Raw genomic sequence first — 18,829 nt, forward strand, 5'->3', positions numbered from 1 at the left:
ATCTTCATACTCATCTAAGAAAACTTAAGCATTGGCAAACATGGAGTCAGATTCTTCTTATGATAGAAATGTGGAAATAGTCAGTGACTCTTCCAGAGAAATTCATGCACCAAGGAGACCTCACAAGAGTGGAAAACATAACCAGGAGGAGCCCACTTCACTTGCTGAGCTGTTGGCTTGTCCTCTTGCTATCACATGCTTTCAACGTCAATCTTGTTACCAATTTTTTGAGATGGTGGAAAGAGTCAAATACCACCATGAGCTTGCCAGACTGTTTGTAGTACATCTTCACAATGGCCATGTCAATTTGGTAGCTGTGACATTCACCTTGACACCTGAGACTATAGCTCAAGCAACTGGTATTTCGAATGTAGGTGAGCAATGGAATAAGGGGCAGCTGGCAGACAGAGATCATTATGAGCCTTATATCAAGGTTGGTTTTCAGAGAGAAGTCAGTAGGGTCTTCCCTTTTAGGTACCTACAGGACACATATGCTCCCTTGATGAAACTCATAATCAAATATTTCAGCTGTGAGGGCAGATTTTCTCGTCTGTACACCTATCATATCAGATTTTTGATGCATTTCACTAGGGTGAGGATGATGAACCTCCCCTATTTCATATGCCAGAATATCGAGAAAATGACCACATTGGTGCAAAGGAAACCTCCTCATCAGTAGTATAACAACATCTATCACTTTGCACTAATCAAAATTGTGGTTTTGCATCAACTCAGTTTACTGAATGTTTCATGGGAGGATTTCATTTCACATGAGGTCTTCACAGGTCCACAAGTGCCCCCATCAGTTTTTCATGAGGCAGGAGAGCCTTCACATCAGCAAGAGGTGCATGAGACTCAAACCACCAGTGTGCCAGTGTTTGTCACTTACCAAAAGGGCACAAGGAGATTGTTTGCAGCAACAAAACGAGTACTATCTCCACTCGGGGTGGAAGGGGTCTCGTTTCCTTCAACAAAAAAGTAGGTACAGGACAAGGGTAAGCAACCATTGCATGATGAGGGGCCTTCAGAAGGTCAAGAGAGAGATTTCATTCTCATTCAGGATGATGACACTGATTTGGGCTCCCAAAGCTCAAAGCTCAAGGAGATCATTCAGGAGTAGCAAGATGACATTCATGATTTGTCTCTCAACCTGGAAAGAGCCAAGTGGATAATCAACTATCTGGAGCAAAGGAACAAATAGTTAGAGGATCAGCAAACCATCATGGAGCTCCAAAACATAAGAGAAAACCGGCAAGCTGCCAAGAGGAGGAAAGTCAAGTTGACACCACTTGAACAAGAAATTGAAGCTGATCGTGAATCTTGGCTTGAGAGGGAAAATATGCACTTGGATAGGAAGAGAAAAGAGCAAGATAGACTCCAGATCTTGGCTGAGGCTTCCTTAGCCCAACACAACACTTAATGAAGGACACTCACCCAAAATTTCAAGAAAGTTGGGAAACTTTTTGCAAATTTTGAATTTTCGGCCTAAAAAATAGGTTTTTCTCCCTGGTGCGCTGCGTCACGTGGCGCGTGCTTTTTCTAGGGACCTCCTTTTGAGGAAAAATTAGCATTTTTGGATTCCTCATCGAAAAATATGAATGCCCTCACATGGCCAAGAAATTTGGATCAGTTTTGAGCTTCCAAAAAGGTAAAAAACACCTCAAAAATAAACTTTCTGCCCCTTTTTGGCCACACAGGAAGCAGTGTTGGGAGAACTCACTTTTGGGGGGGAATGGAGACCAAATTCAGAAATTCCACTTGTTTTGGAAAATAGACAGGCAGACCTTTCCAACAAGCCCACTTGTAGAAAATTTGGAGCATGGAAAGTCCTCCAAAATCATCTACAAAGTAGTGGCGCACAGGGACAGGAGCGCGGCGCATAGGATGAAATTTTGTCATTTTGGCCAAAAAAACTTTGTTTTTCACCTAGTTTTTTCTCAGTTTGACTTTTCCCTCTCTAATAGTCAAACTTAAGATGTAATTTGATGTAACTTGATGGATTTTGATGTAAATATGTTAAATTTTCACTCATAAAGGTAGATTCATCATGAAAAGGTAGTTTGCAACTGAATGAATTAGTTTCCTAGGTTTTAGAGGCAAGTTGTTCCACTGCCTGCTTTTCAGTTCGTAGTTTAGATTTTGTTGGAACAGGTCTTAAACTCATGAATTCGACTCCTAAAGCCTAGCATGAGTTGTTTTTTTTCTATATCTAGAACTTTTTCAGTCATTTTTCAAGGTTGGACTCTTGTGAAAGATTTTGAGCAGCATTGTACATTCATCTTTGCAATTTGGCAAAGGAATAGACCAGAGTTTGCAGCAATTTGTGGGATCCCTGTGGCAAGTTGATTTGGTATTTTTTCTTCTTCTGTAATTCAAGTTTTACATGTGTTTATGTATGCCATTTTCTCTCTCTTTCAGTTGAACTAAATGAATCAAGGATAAAGGTAGAAATCATTGAAGTTGCAGTGCTCTACCTAGGGTTTGTTTAGTTATTTATGTTTTCTACTCTTTGAAGAGGATCCTTGAGACTCTCATGCCCTCTCCAACTCCTCACTAGTCCTAAGACACTCCATCCCATTCAATTTAAAGTACTAAACCATTTTCCTACCTTGCCCCACAGAAACCTCTGCAAGACTGTGTCCAATCCTCAGACCCAAATTTGCCTTTCACATTTGAGCCAGCAAAAAGTCATAAAATTCAATAAAATTCCTCTGAGCATATACCTAGCCTAAAATTAGTCTTTACATCAATCATCTCAAGCTTCATTTGCTATACTTTTCTGAGATTGACAAGGAGAGAGCCCTCTCCTGACCTGGTAGGGCTAGCTACTAGGTTAAGCGTGGTATGATGTTACCCTAGATCCTGCCTTTCTCAGCCTGAGGTAGATTTAGGCCCTAAAAATATCCTTGGATTATCTTATAAATAACAAATGATAATAAGAAAATACATAACAATATAAAATAAGAAATTAGTTATATCCTTGCATTATCTTATAAATAACAAATGATAATAAGAAAATACATAACAATATAAACTTAACTTAAAGCGATTTGTCCCAAATGTAAAATCCATTGCTAATATACTATCATGACCATATTTTCTCATCCATTCTAGTTGTAGTGGTTTTTGAATGCCTAAAATGAATGGAGTGTGTCCCTCATCATCTATGGCATTGTCAAACTCTGAGTAGTAAAATACTTTATCACGATTTGTTGCTTGCCATATACACACACATTGAGCACCATTCTTATCAAACATGTATTCAACATGTTTCAATCTCCTCTCTATATTGCTAATGTTGTCATGAGTAAGAAAATCATTTCAATCAAACTCAAACCTAGATGAATTTACTTTTTCATGCACTAATTCACGATGTTTGTGATGTACACATTCAACTGACATTCCCAACAACAAACATTTTTCTACCCATTGAAATATTTCATTACTGACATGGGGTGCATGGTATGCTCTTATGCCTACAAAATCATCAACCTCTTGTCCATGGCAAGGTTTACCTGTAATATCTATATGGTTCATCTCAACATAAGTGATCAAGGCACATTATGGTGTTTTCTTAGATATTTGAACACTAAAATGACATGTGCAACCACGTCTTAGATGCTTACGACCTAGACGATTCCCTATCCCCTTTTCAGGCACTTTTGATATATCATAAGACAATGCATCAATGTCTCGATAATCTTCTCGCCCATATGAACACCAAAACTTGCAAGAAATAAAGAGATATTAACGTGAAAAAATTGGATTTAAAACAAAATTATTAAAAAGAAATTAAGTAGTAATAAAATTCTTACATTATATATTCCAATGGGGTGTCAAATCTATATTTTTGATTTCCAGTATTTTCTTCTTTTGTTTTTCTGCTATTTTTTTTTTCGAAAGCTTGTTGGATACATTGGTTTATTTCTCTCCCTAATAAAACACTCATTATATATATTTGATTTGATCCAAGCCACATTGTTACCTCCAATCATACTCCAATCCAAATCAAAAGAAGAAAAATATTTCTTTTTGTGGATCTTGCACTTCAAGAGTTAGAAGTTGTTTCAATTTTGAACAAATTTGCAAGATATATAACCCAAGTGAGTTTCTCATAAATTTGCAAAAAAAATAACAATGTAAACTTTGAAATGGGAACTCATACTGTTACCCGTTTTGTAGAGGTAGCAAAAAAGTGACCCAATTTTGAAAAGGGGTGATGGAGAAAACACATGTCTTTTTAGAGCATAGATTTTGGCACTTAAATTTTTTTTTATGTACATTACGTTTTAGAATGGTAGTGATTTTCATGCTGATTTTAAAAAGTGGTAATTCTGCATCAGACCATTTTTTTAAAAGACCTATTTTTTGACGTTAAATTTTCTAATGTATGAAATGTAAATAATTATTTTCTAAATTTAATAATTTGTGAAGCGGTCTTCTTCTTCATATTTTCTTGTTTTTATTTTAATTTTTTTTTGTAGTGAGGTTTTTATTGTTTTGCATATTTAAAGAAGAAGGTCAATATTTTGAATTTTAGATATTCTACATATTTATACATCATTAATTAATATTTCAATCCAAATGAAATAATTGTCTCTAAAAAACAATATTTTTTAACAATTGACAAAAAAATAACCATTTTTAACATAAATATAACTAAAAAACTACACGTTTTGATAATTTTTTGCTAGAGATGACATGTCAAAATCACAATTTTTATAGGAAAATTTTCATTAAAAATTGCTAAATAATAGTTTATTCAATTATGAATTTCATGTCAAAAAATAATAATAATCACTGTTTTTTTTCAAAAAATAATGATTAACATAAAAAATTTTGCGAAAATCACATAATACAAATATTGAACACATAACAACCTTAATCCAGTGCTTATTCTTCTCATAAAATGTCAATGTCAAAACATTACAAGTATAACTAATTAATAGTTTCCAAAAATGAGTTTGATTTCCAAGCATGACTTAAATTTAATCAACAATATCATGTAATCCAAACTTTTCGTCCTCTGGAGTTTCATCATTATCTTCTTCCACAATATTTTCTACTTCATTTTTCTCATTTTCCTCCTCTAATAGATCTTTGATGTCTGCGAATCTCCCAATATATGCCTTTCGAATCATTCCATGTAATGGTGGTTGGGGTTTCTTTGCCTTTTTTGCCACATGTGATTCACTAAAGTCCCCTTTCTTCAACCCAATTTCTTGCATTGCATCTGGGAGAAATTGAAGAGCATTAATTCTTTGCTGAATAAAATTGCACTATATTGGATCTTTTTCAATGGCAATGTAATTTCTTCCTTTTTGAAGGCAACATTCTAGTGTTGTACCTAATTATCAAGCACAAAAGAAATAATGAAGTAAATTAGTAAAATGACATATAAATTAATAAATAACATATTGAAATTCAATTCCATTTAATAAAACTTACCTGAGCCAGAAAATAAATCCAAAACCCAATCTCCTTCATTTGAACATATGTCTATAAGATAGTTAATCAATAATTGTGGTTTTTGATAAATGTTAACTATCTCTCCTTTTGCTTCTTTGTCTTCATATGTTAGTTTTCTCACAACAACATCATAAGTCAGTATTTGGCTATGACCATTTCCATCTACCCGATTAAAAATCATAGACATATAGCTATCATATTTTGCCCAACTATCAATATGGATGAACTCACAATCATTTATAAATGGTTTATCTTCACGGTTAAGAAGATTTTACTTTTGTCTGTAACATGAAATAGTAAAAGTTCAATTAACTTTTACATAAATGAATTTTTTAACATTAATCAAATATACATTTTAAATGTCTTACCATGTAAGCTGCATCCTTGAATTTGTTTTCCCCTTGAAGCTTGACAATAACATTGCCAATTGTGTGTCTAAATGAAATGTCACAGATCTCCATAATGGTGATGATGTGACTTCTAGAAATCCCGCAACCACTTTACTAAGAACTTGATAACTATAAGGGTCACTATCATAGTCAATGTTTTGGAATATTTAAACCATGTGAAATATCTGCAATAACTAGGGCATAATCCCTTTTAGGTAAGAGTTTAGCAATGTCTTCACAATCGCCTTGTATTGTTTGATATTGAATAGTGTCTAGCCCATTCCAAATGAAATGAGTAAGAGTTGGATCAAGTTCAACATTCTTAAGATGTTGCTTCATCAGTCTTTTGATCTCTATTTTTTCAATAAAGGTTCTGAAACTATCTGGTTCTCCATTTTCATCCTTCTTCATATGTTATGAAATAAACAGATATATGTGTAAGTTATAAATTAAAAATAGTATACAGATGAATAAAAATGAATGTATAAATCAACATACCTTTTTAAACGCAAGATAATTTTTTTTTAATGTTGATGTAGAACTTGAATCTGGATAATTGCATACAACATCATCCCAATTATCTTCATTCAACAATTTAACCATTTGTTCTTGAATTTTCATGTAAACTTTGTGACTGCATAGATAAAGTAAGAAAGGTTAATATAATGATATGTATAACAAATACTACCAAGAAAAATATGTTATATTTAAAAAAAATTATAATCTAGAAATAAATAAAAATAATTCAACAAACTTACTTTTGAAATTCCTCAGACATTTCCTCCAATGATAATTCCCCTGACCTCACACAATATATTATTACTTTGAAAAGCTTTTCATCCTTCACTCCTTGCAATGCTCTCCAAGGTGTGATAGTCATATCTTATGGAAGTTACTTCATTTCAGGACTTGATTTACTGTTGCCACATATCTAATGGTAGTGGCATATTATACATTTTACCTCATGTTCTTTACCTGTTGGCCCATTTTCATACATCTAGAACATCTACAGTGATCTTTTGTCTTTAAATCTGCAAAAGTCATTTTTAGGGTTTTAGGTCTCATTAGGTCTAGGGTTTCGTCAATAAGGTCTTGAAAACACTCAATAATGGTCAGCAGGCACATAAGGAGGTCAAATAAAGTCTCAGCAACAATAATTTCAATAATCACATGCTCAGTGATTGATTTTTCCTCAAAACAGAAAAACATAGTTTTTTTTTTTGTTTTATGTTTTATGTACTAAATCTTATGTAATTTCATTTTTTCTATATGTAATAATTTCAAGAGGCAGCCCTGGTCACCTTGCCAAGCCTCTGCAACTCCAGTTCCTGCAAAAGAAACAAAATGTCAAAACATTTAGTCCATCAAAGGAAAAAATTAAAGCAAACTACCCAAAATAGAGTTTCAAAAAGCAAGTGAAAATCAAACATTAGGAAAGTGGGTTTTATTGAGTCAAAAATTAAAGCCATTGCTATATAAAGTGTATTCATATCAAAGAGGTTCATTTGCATGCAAAAAGTGAAGGAGAGCAAGTGCATTTGTGTTTCTGAAGCCAAGGGAGTGATTTTGCTGTCGAAGGGTGAGAAATTCCAGGCGTAGCGCACTGAGCAAGCGCAGCGCACACATAGCCCACTCCCCGTTGAAATTTTGTATTGGTGTGATGCACTGAGCCAGCACGGCGCACCTATGAGGTGACGTGGCGCACAAGTCTACAATGCCCGAACTTCACACACAACTTCCTCCAAACTCTCAAAATCGCTAATTCCTCATGGCACAAGTAATTTGACACTTCAATATGTCTAATGCATGAGTTTGCTTTAGTCTTCTTGGTGATTCAATAGGGAGATATTGAAACCTTAGTTACTTGCACAGTTTGTTGAAAAAACACTGCCTAGGGTTTAAAAATTGTTGTTTTTGCCTTTAAATCCTACCCCTATCATTTTCACTCCCTCACTCCCTCACTTCATTTCTCCTTCCCTTTTCACTCATATTTACCCATTCCCTATCCCCATATCCCTAAACTACTAACCCTAATCCCTACCTTCACTTAACCCAAACCCTAAATATTATTCCCTAAACCCTTTCATTCCCCAAAAACCCTACAAACAACATCCCCAACCTCTCATACACAGTCCCTTCACAGTCCCTCTTTAATTCTTAACTTTTAGCAGCAAATTTCTATTGTCACTCTAAAATCTCTTCATACTCATCTAAGAAAACTCAAGCATTGGCAAACATGGAGTCAGATTCTTCTTATGACAGAAATGAGGAAATAGTCAGTGACTCTTCCAGAGAAATTCATGCACCAAGCAGACCTCACAAGAGTGGAAAACGTAATTGGGAGGAGCCCACTTCACTTGCTGAGCTGTTGGCTTGTCCTCTTGCTGTCACATGCTTTCAAAATCAATCTTGTTACCAATTTTGTGAGATGATGGAAAGAGTCAAATACCACCATGAGCTTGCTAGACTTTTTTTACTCCATCTTCACAATGGCCAAGTCAATTTGGAAGGTGTGACATTCACCTTGACACCTGAGACTATAGCTCAAGCAACCGGTATTCAGAATGTAGGTGAGCAGTGGAATAAGGGGCAGTTGGTAGACAAAGATCATTATGAGCCTTATATCAAGGCTGGTTTTCAGAGACAAGTTAGTAGGGTCTTCCCTTTTAGGTGCCTATAGGAGACATATGCTCCCTTGATGAAACTCATAATCAAATATTTCAGCTGTGAGGGCAGATTTTCTCGTCTATACACCTATCATATCAGATTGTTGATGCATTTCACTAGGGTGAGGATGATGAACCTCCCCTATTTCATATGCTGGAATATCAAGAAAATGACCACATTAGTGAAAAGGAAACATCCTCATCAGTAGTATAACAACATCTATCACTTTGCACTAATCAAAATTGTGGTTTTGCATCAGCTCAGTTTACTGAATGTTTCATGGGAGGATTTCATTTCACATGAGGTCTTCACAGGTCCACAAGTGCCTCCATCAGTTTTTCATGAGGCAGGTGAGCCTTCACATCGGCAAGAGGTGCATGAGACTCAAACCACCAGTGTGCCAGTGTTTGTCACTTACCAAAAGGGCACAAGGAGATTGTTTGCAGCAGCAAAACGAGTACTATCTCCACCCGGGGTGGAAGGGGTCTCATTTCCTTCAATAGAAAATCAGGTACAAGACAAGGGTAAGCATCCATTGCATGATGAGGGGCATTCAGAAGGTCAAGAGAGAGATTTCATTCTCATTCAGGATGATGACACTGATTTGGGCTCCCAAAGCTCAAAGCTCAAGGAGATCATTCAGGAGCAGCAAGATGACATTCATGATTTGTCTCTCAACATGGAAAGAGCCAAGTGGATAATAAACTACTTGGAGCAAAGTAACAAATAGTTAGAGGATCAAAAAACCATCATGGAGCTCAAAAACATAAGAAAAAACCAGCAAGCTGCCAAGAGGAGGAAAGTCAAGTTGACACCACTTGAACAAGAATTTGAAGCTGATCATGAATCTTGGCTTGAGAGGGAAAATATGCACTTGGAAAAGATGCTAGAGAAGGCCAACAAAGAGAAAAATATTCTAAGGTACATGGCCTACCAATACTTGGCGAGAAACAAGGTGTGTAAAGTAAGAATCAGGATTTTGAAGGCCAAGTTGAAGAAAGCATTGAGGAAGAGAAAAGAGCAAGATAGACTCCAGATCTTGGCTGAGGCTTCCTTAAACCAACACAACACTTAATGAAGGACACTCACCCCAAATTTCAAGAAATTTGGGAAATGTTTTGCAAATTTTGAATTTTTGGCCTAAAAAACAGGTTTTTCTGCCTAGTGCGCCACGCCACCTGGCACACGCTTTTGCTAGGGACCTTCTTTCGAGTAAAAATCAACATTTTTGGATTTCTCATGGAAAAATATGAATTCCCTCACATGGCCAAGAAATTTTGATAAGTTTTGAGCTTCCAAAAAGGTCAAAAACACCTCAAAAATGACATTTCTGCCCCTTTTTGGCCACACAGGAAACAGTGTTGGGAGAATTCATTTTTGGAGTGGCAAATGGAGACCAAATTCAGAAATTCCACTTGTTCTGGAAAGTAAACAGATATAATTTTATAACAATCCAACTTGGAGAAAATTTGGTTCACGGGAAGGTCTCCAAAATCAGCTCCAAAGTAGCACAGTGCACAAGGACAGGAGCGCGGTGCACAAGATGAAATTTTGTCATTTTGGCCAAAAAACTCTGTTTTTTGCCTAGTTTTTTCTCAGTTTGAATTTTCCCTCTCTAATAGTCAAACTCATGATGTAATTTGATGTAAATATGTTAAATTTTCACTCATATAGGTAGATTCATCATGAAAAGGTAGTTTGCAACTGAATGAATCAGTTTCCTAGGTTTTAGAGGCAAGCTGTTCCACTGCCTACTTTTCAGTTCTTAGTTTAGATTTTGTTGGAACAGCTCCTAAACTCATGAATTCGACTCCTAAAGCCTAGCATGAGTTGTTTGTTGTCTAAATTTAGTACTTTTTCAGTCATTTTTCAAGATTGGACTCTTGTGAAAGCTTTTGAGCAGCATTGTACATTCATCTCTGCAGTTTGGCAAAGGAATAGACCAGGGTTTGCAGCGATTTGAGGGATCCCTGTGGCAAGTTGATTTGGTATTGTTTCTTCTTCTGTAGTTCAAGTCTTACATGTGTTTATGTATGCCATTCTCTATGTCTTTCAACTTAACTAAATGAATCAAGGATAAAGGTAGAAATCATTGAAGTTGCAGTGCTCTACCTAGGGTTTGTTTAGTTATTATGTTTTCTACTATTTGAAGAGGATCCCTGAGACTCTCATGCCCTCTCCAACTCCTCACCAGTCCTAAGACACTCGATCCCATTCAATTTAAAGTACTAAACCATTTTCCTACCTTGCCCCACAGAAACCCCTGCAAGACTGTGTCCAATCCCCAGACCCAAATCTGCCTTTCACATTTGAGCCAACAAAAAATCATAAAATTCAATCAAATTCCTCTTAGCATATACCTAGAATAAAATTAGTCTTTACATCAGTCATCTCAAGCTTCATTTGTTGTACTTTTCTGAGATTGACAAGGAGAGAGCCTTCTCTCGACCTGGTAGGGCTAACTACCAGGTTAAGCGTGGTATGATGTTACCCTAGATCCTACCTTTCTCAACCTGAGGTAGATTTAGGCCCTAACAATATCCTTGGATTATCTTATAAATAACAAATGATAATAAGAAAATACACAACAATATAAAATAAGAAATTAGTTATATCCTTGGATTATCTTATAAATAACAAATGATAATAAGAAAAGACATAACAATATAAATTTAACTTAAAGCGATTTGTCCCAAATGTAAAACCCATTGCTAATATACTATCATGACCATATTTTCTCATCCATTCTAGTTGTAGTGGTTTTTGAATGCCTAAAATGAATGGAGTGTGTCCCTCATCATCTATGGCATTGTCAAACTTTGAGTAGTAAAATACTTTATCACGATTTGCTGCTTGCCATATACACACAATGAGCATCATTCTTATCAAACATGTATTCAACATGTTTCAATGTCCTCTCTATATTGCTAATTTTCTCACAAGTAAGAAAATCATTTCAATCAAACTTAGACCTAAATGAATTTACTTTGTCATGCACTAATTCATGATGTTTGTGATGTACACATTCAACTGACATTCCCAACAACAAACATCTTTCTACCCATTGAAATATTTCATTACTAACATGGGGTGCATTGTATGCTCTTAGGCCTACAAAATCATCAACCTCTTGTCCATGGCAAGGTTTACCTGTAATATCTATATGGTTCATCTCAACATAAGTGATCAAGGCACATTATGGTGTTTTCTTAGATATTTGAACACTAAAATGACATGTGCAAGCACGTCTTAGATGCTTACGACCTAGACGATTCCCTATCCCCTTTTCAGGAACTTTTGATATATCATAAGACAATGCATCAATGTCTTGATAATCTTCTCGCCCATATGAACACTAAAACCTGCAAGAAAATACAAGATATTAACATAAAAAAATTAAGTAGTAATAAAATTCTTGTAGAAAATTATGAATAATAAACACTTATTCACAGAGATTATCCCAATTATACACTATTGCAGAATACATGCATAATACATAACCTCCTCTATGTTGATCATCAATTTAGTAGCATTGAAATCAATGAAACATCAATTGCATGCACACATTAACGCAGTATGTAGCCCGGGGAAAGCATACAGCTGAAAACCCCACACTATCTGTATATTAATGATTGAGAACATGTAACAAACATAGTACAATACTCCTCACAAGTACTCAGTACTATCTCCACCTGTTACACACAATACAGCTCATATCTGATCTCCAAATCTCCTCTGCTGCTTTGCATGCCTCCACTGCACAATCCTGCAAGAGAATGAGTGAATCCATACTCGTTCCAAGTTCTATTTACCTTGGGAAAATCACTCACACTGGAAATCGCGTGAACACAGGCTATATCACTTGGCATATGCAATTCTCATGGGCATACTCAATCCTTTGATTGTGCAAAATCTCATGCACAACTATAGTCACAACTGATAGCAATCTCAACCTCTAACACCTGTCTCCACTGAACTGTACATGCACTAAGTTAACTGATGTATTCTTCAGTTGCATTATGAGTTAATAATTAGTGAATTAATTAATAACTAATTCACACAACTCATCACTTAGTCTATTGGCCAGTTAGACTAAATACAACTAGTTCAACTAAGTCAAACTGAACAAAACTCCATTAACTCCTCATCCAACTCCACAGAACTCAACCACATGAGTTCTAACTAATGTCCTGCATGCAATAGCTCATCTGACCCGCAAAGAAATCGTATTTCCTCCTGACAGCTGCATGTGCCACATCTGTAGCTCAAACTGAAGTGCTCCAAGAGGATAAGATAAAGTTTATAGTCTAAATATTATTATGAGACAATAATATTTGACTTTTCTATTTTTGACAAGTAGTCTAAAAATAGACTCTGATCACTCCTGCTGTGATCCAAAAATAGAAGTCCATATATTTTTCCCAACATGGCCAATCATCCATAAACAGCATCCTGCAACTCATAGACCTTGATCCATATGTCTAAAAATAGACTTTGCGTCGAAACTTGCCTGCGGGCCCACTTAGTGAAGGCTAATCCTTTCCACTAAGCTCCATCATCTTGTTGCATTCTCAACAAGCATTTCTTGTTGCACAATTTTCAACACTCCCTCTCAACAAGAAAGGCTTCCTCTCAAACCCGATCCTGTAACTCTGGAATGTTCTGCATGCAACACATCTGCCCGGTCCACTTTGCTCCAACAACACTTGGAACAAAAACACTCCCAACTGACCACTCTGTTGGGCTAGGAACATACTCTGGTGCTGAAGCTCTACCTGCTGCTGACAAGTGATCCCTCTCTGACATCTGTGCTACTGCAACATCCCCATGCATCTCGCACCATTGCACACCTCTTTGTGCCACCTAGCACTGTGTAAAACACTTGTGCCTCTCGCATTGATGCAGCCTGCATGCTATGCGCTGTCCTGGGATTCCCTGCACTGTTGCTCTCTCTGCCACTCCATTCGCATCTGTCTCTACCCAATCAATCAGTTTCTGCTACTCCACATCGGGGCTCCCGTAGCAAGGTCTCATCCAAGAGGTTGGGTACCTCAAGGATCCTGCCCCTCCTCCTTGGGACGATTAATCCACATCACCCCACCTCCTACCTGGACGTATGGCTCCATGCGATCCCTCAGCCCACCTGGCTCGAAGTTTCCCCCTACTGGAGGTCTCTGCATGAGTAGATGTCTCTACTCGATCTCCACTCAACTTCACTTGTTGTGGCTGCTCCACAACCTCCTGAAGCTGCTGCACCAATCGTGGCTCCTCCACAATCGTCTGAGACTTCTTCTTGCTCTGCATGTTGAGAGGTAATATATGCTCCCTCTCAACCACCAAGTCTCCATCAGTTTCCTCGCTACTCAAGGCTTTGCATGCATCTTGAACCTCAAGAGCATACAGGTTCTTGACCCGTGAACCAATCTGCTTCACCTGTCTAGTGATGATGTGTCTAAGGAAAACCTTTCCCTTACTGAAGACTACATCATAGCCTCTGTCTTCCAGCATCACGATTGACACCAAGTTTCTCTTCAGTCCTAGTACATACTTGACTTCGGTCAAGGTAAGGTGAGCTCCATGCTCCCTCTGAAAAATAACCGTGCCTACACCTGAGACACTATAATTCTCATCATTACCCATCGCTATGAGTATCTGGAGATCTTTCTCCTCCAAAGTACTGAACAAACTCTTGTCACCGGTCATGTGGAAAGAAGCTCCACTGTCAAGAAACCAACCACTTCCCATCATGGATGAAACCATGCATGCGAAGAGTGTTAAATCCAACTCAAACTGTGAAGCAAGTGCCTCACCTTCAAATCCTTCCCCGGATCCCTTCTTGGACTTCTTCTTTAGGCAATTAGTAGCATAATGGCCCAACTCATGACAACGAAAGCATCGCACCTTCAACTTGTCAACCTTATTCCCATCATTAGAAGAGCTAGATTCGGAAGGAGAAACCTTCTCCTTCCCCTTCTTCACCTTACTCTCTAAGGCACAGTTCTCCTCATCATGCATAGATGAAGAACTGTCTCTGGTGTGCCATCTAATCTCCTCTTGCACAAGATCCGACCAAAGTCTCTCCCATGCTGGCAATTTCTCCCTTCCATTCACCGAGTCCTGGTAGATATGCCAACTCTTAGGAAGGCAAAGGAGTGCTAGACTCACCATATCCTCATCCTCAACAGTTACCCCCACACTTCCCAGCTCATCCCGGCATTGGGTGAACTTCGTGAGATATTGGGGTATACTGTCTCCATTCTCACACCTAATGTTTCTGAGTTTATCCTTGAGCGCCAACTTCCTCTGGTCACTCTTGCTTTGGAATAATTCTGTCAACATTTTCCACATCAAATATGGAGAAGCCTTTCCATGGAGGCTGGACACAATGTGATCCCTCACGCCCTCCAACAGAATCCTTCGACACTTTGCTGTCTTCTTTTGCCAATCCCCGACTTGAGCAGCATCAGTAGGTTTTGGGACATCCGCATCTATGAACTCCTTCAACCCATTATCATCTAACACCGCCTCCATCCTGTCCTTCCATGCAATATAGTTCGAGCTGCCCTCAAGGGCATACTCCAATCGCAATCTGTTGAAAGACATTTCAACTTTGACACCAAGAAAACACTGCTGCAAATTTGAATTCCACCAGCTCAAAAAAACTCAACCGCTTCTGATCTAAAATTCGTGAGAACAAAGTATTTCTCGTAAAAAGATCGACTGTATGGGCATTCACTGGATACCTCACCTTCCAAAAGAAGGATGAATCCAGAGGCTACCTAGCCCGATCACAGACTCTGCCTGAAGAAATAAAATGTAAACACTTTCTGAATAATAGATCTGATGATCAATACAGCACTGATATCATGTAGAACTTCTACAAATCAACTTGGCTCTGATACCATGTAGAAAATTTTGAATAATAAACACTTATTCACAGATATTATCCCGATTATACACTATTTGGAATACATGCATAATACATAACCTCCTCTACGTTGATCATCAATTTAGCAACATTATAATCAATGAAACATCAATCGCATGCACACATTAACACAGTATGTAACCCGGGGAAAGCGTACAGCTGAAAACCCCACACTATCTGTATATTAATGATTGAGAACATGTAACAAACATAGTACAATACTCCTCACAAGTACTCAGTACTATCTCCACATGTTACACACAATACAGCTCAGATCTGATCTCCAAATCTCCTCCGCTGTTTTTCCTGCCTCCACTGCACAATCCTGCAAGAGAATGAGTGAATCCAAACTCGTTCCAAGTTCTATTTACCTTGGGAAAATCACTCACACTGGAAATCACGTGAGCACAGGCTATATCACTGGGCATATGCAATTCTCATGGGCATACTCAATCCTTTAATTGTGCAAAATCTCATGCACAACTATAGTCACAACTGATAACAATCCCAACCTCTAACACCTGTCTCCATTGAACTGTACATGCACTGAGTTAATTGATGTATTCTTCAGTTGCATTATGAGTTAATAATTAGTGAATTAATTAATAACTAATTCACACAACTCATCACTTAGTCTATTGGCCAGTTAGACTAAATACAACTAGTTCAACTAAGTCAAACTGAACACAACTCCATTAATTGCTCATCCAACTCCACAGAACTCAACCACATGAGTTCTAACTGATGTCCTGCATGCAATAGCTCAACTGACCCACAAAGAAATCGTATTTCCTTCTGACAGCTGCATGTGCCACATCTGTAGCTCAAACTGAAGTGCTCCAAGAGGATAAGATAAAGTTTATAGTCTAAATATTATTATGAGACAATAATATTTGACTTTTCTATTTTTGACTAGCAGTGTAAAAATAGACTCTGATCACTCCTGCTATGATCCAAAAGTAAAAGTCCATCTATTTCTCCCAACATGACCAATCATCCATAAACAACATCCTGCAACTCATAGACCATGATCCATATGTCTAAAAATAGACATAGTCTAAAAATAGACTTTGCGCCAAAACTTGCCTACGGGTCCACTTAGTAAAGGCGACTCCTTTCCACTAAGCTCCATCATCTTGTTGCATTCTCAACAAGCATTTCTTGTTGCACACTTTTCAACAATTCTTACATTATATATTCCAATGGGGTGTCAAATCTATATTTTTGATTTCCAGTATTTTCTTCTTTTGTTTTTCTGCTACTTTTTTTTCGAAATCTTGTTGGATACATTGGTTTTTTTCTCTCCCCTATAAAAAACTCATTATATATATTTGATTTGATCCAAGCCACATTGTTACCTCCAATCATACTCCAATCCAAATCAAAAGAAGAAAATATTTCTTTTTGTGGATCTTTCATTTCAAGAGTTAGAAGTTGTTTCAATTTTGAACAACTTTGCAAGATATATAACCCAAGTGAGTTTCTCATAAATTTGCAAAAAAAATAACAATGTAAACTTTGAAATGGGAACTGATACTGTTACCTGTTTTGTAGAGGTAGCAAAAAAGTAACGCAATTTTGAAAAGGGGTGATGGAGAAAACACGTCTTTTTTAGAGCATAGTTTTTGGCACATAAATTTTTTTTTTTTATGTACATTACATTTTAGAATGGTAGTGATTTTCATGCTGATTTTAAAAAGTGGTAATTCTGCATCAGACCATTTTTTTAAAAGGCCTACTTTTTTATGTTAAATTTTCTAATGTATGAAATGTAAATAATTATTTTCTAAATTTAATAATTTTTGAAGTGGTCTTCTTCTTCATATTTTCTTGTTTTTATTTTATTTTATTTTATTTTTTGTAGCGAGGCTTTTATTGTTTTGCATATTTAAAGAAGAAGGTCGATATTTTGAATTTTTGATAATCTACATATTTATACATCGTTAATTAAAATTTCAATCCAAATGAAATAATTGTCTCTAAAAAACAATATTTTTTAACAATTGACAAAAAAAACCATTTTTAACATAAATATAATTAAAAAACTACACGTTTTGATAATTTTTTGCTAGAGATGACATGTCAAAATCACAATTTTTATAGGAAAATTTTCACTAAAAATTGTTAAATAATAGTTTTTTTTTTTTTTTAATGAATTTCATGTCGAAAAATAATAATAATCACTGTTTTTTTCAAAAAATAATGATTAACATAAAAATTTGTTGCGAAAATCACATAATACAAATATTGAACACATAACAACCTTAATCCAGTGCTTATTCTTCTCATAAAATGTCAATGTAAAAACATTACAAGTATAACTAATTAATAGTTTCCAAAAATGAGTTTGACTTCCAAGGATAACTTAAATTTAATCAACAATGTCATGTAATCCAAACTCTTCCTCCTCTGGAGTTTCATCATTATCTTCTTCCACAATATTTTCTACTTCATTTTTCTCATTTTCCTCCTCTAATAGATCTTTGATGTCTGCGAATCTCCCAATATATGCCTTTCCAATCATTCCATGTAATGGTGGTTGGGGTTCCTTTGCCTTTTTTGCCACACGGGATTCACTAAAGTCCCCTTTCTTCAACCCAATTTCTTGCATTACATCTGGAAGAAATTGAAGAGGATTAATTCTTTGTTGAATAAAATTGCACTGTATTGGATCTTTTTCAATGGCAATGCAATTTCTTCCTTTTTGAAGGCAACATTCTGGTGTTGTACCTAATTATCAAGCACAAAAGAAATAATGAAGTAAATTAGTAAAATGACATATAAATTAATAAATAACATATTGAAATTCAATTCCATTTAATAAAACTTACCTGAGCCAGAAAAGAAATCCAAAACCCAATCTCCTTCATTTGAACATATGTCTATAAGATAGTTAATCAATAATTGTGGTTTTTGATAAATGTTAACTATCTCTCCTTTTGCTTCTTTGTCTTCATATGTTAGTTCTCTCACAACAACATCATAAGTCAGTATTTGGCTATGACCCTTTCCATCTACCCGATTAAAAATCATAGACATATAACTATCATCTTTTGCCCAACTATCAATATGGATGAACTCACAATCATTTATAAATGGTTTATCTTCACGGTTAAGAAGATTTGACTTTTGTCTGTAACATGAAATAGTAAAATTTCAATTAACTTTTACATAAATGATTTTTTTAACATTAATCAAATATACATTTTAAACGTCTTATCATGTAAGCTGCATCCTTGAATTTGTTGTCCCCTTGAAGCTTGACAATAACATTGCCAATTGTGTGTCTGAATGAAATGTCACAGATCTCCATAATGGTGATGACGTGACTTCTAGAAATCTCACAACCACTTTACTAAGAGCTTGATAACTATAA

The sequence above is a fragment of the Pinus tabuliformis genome, chromosome 6 (genome assembly GCF_031772625.1).
Source record: "Pinus tabuliformis cultivar Carrire ecotype Pingquan chromosome 6, CPIR1, whole genome shotgun sequence".
Classification (NCBI taxonomy): Eukaryota; Viridiplantae; Streptophyta; class Pinopsida; order Pinales; family Pinaceae; genus Pinus; species Pinus tabuliformis.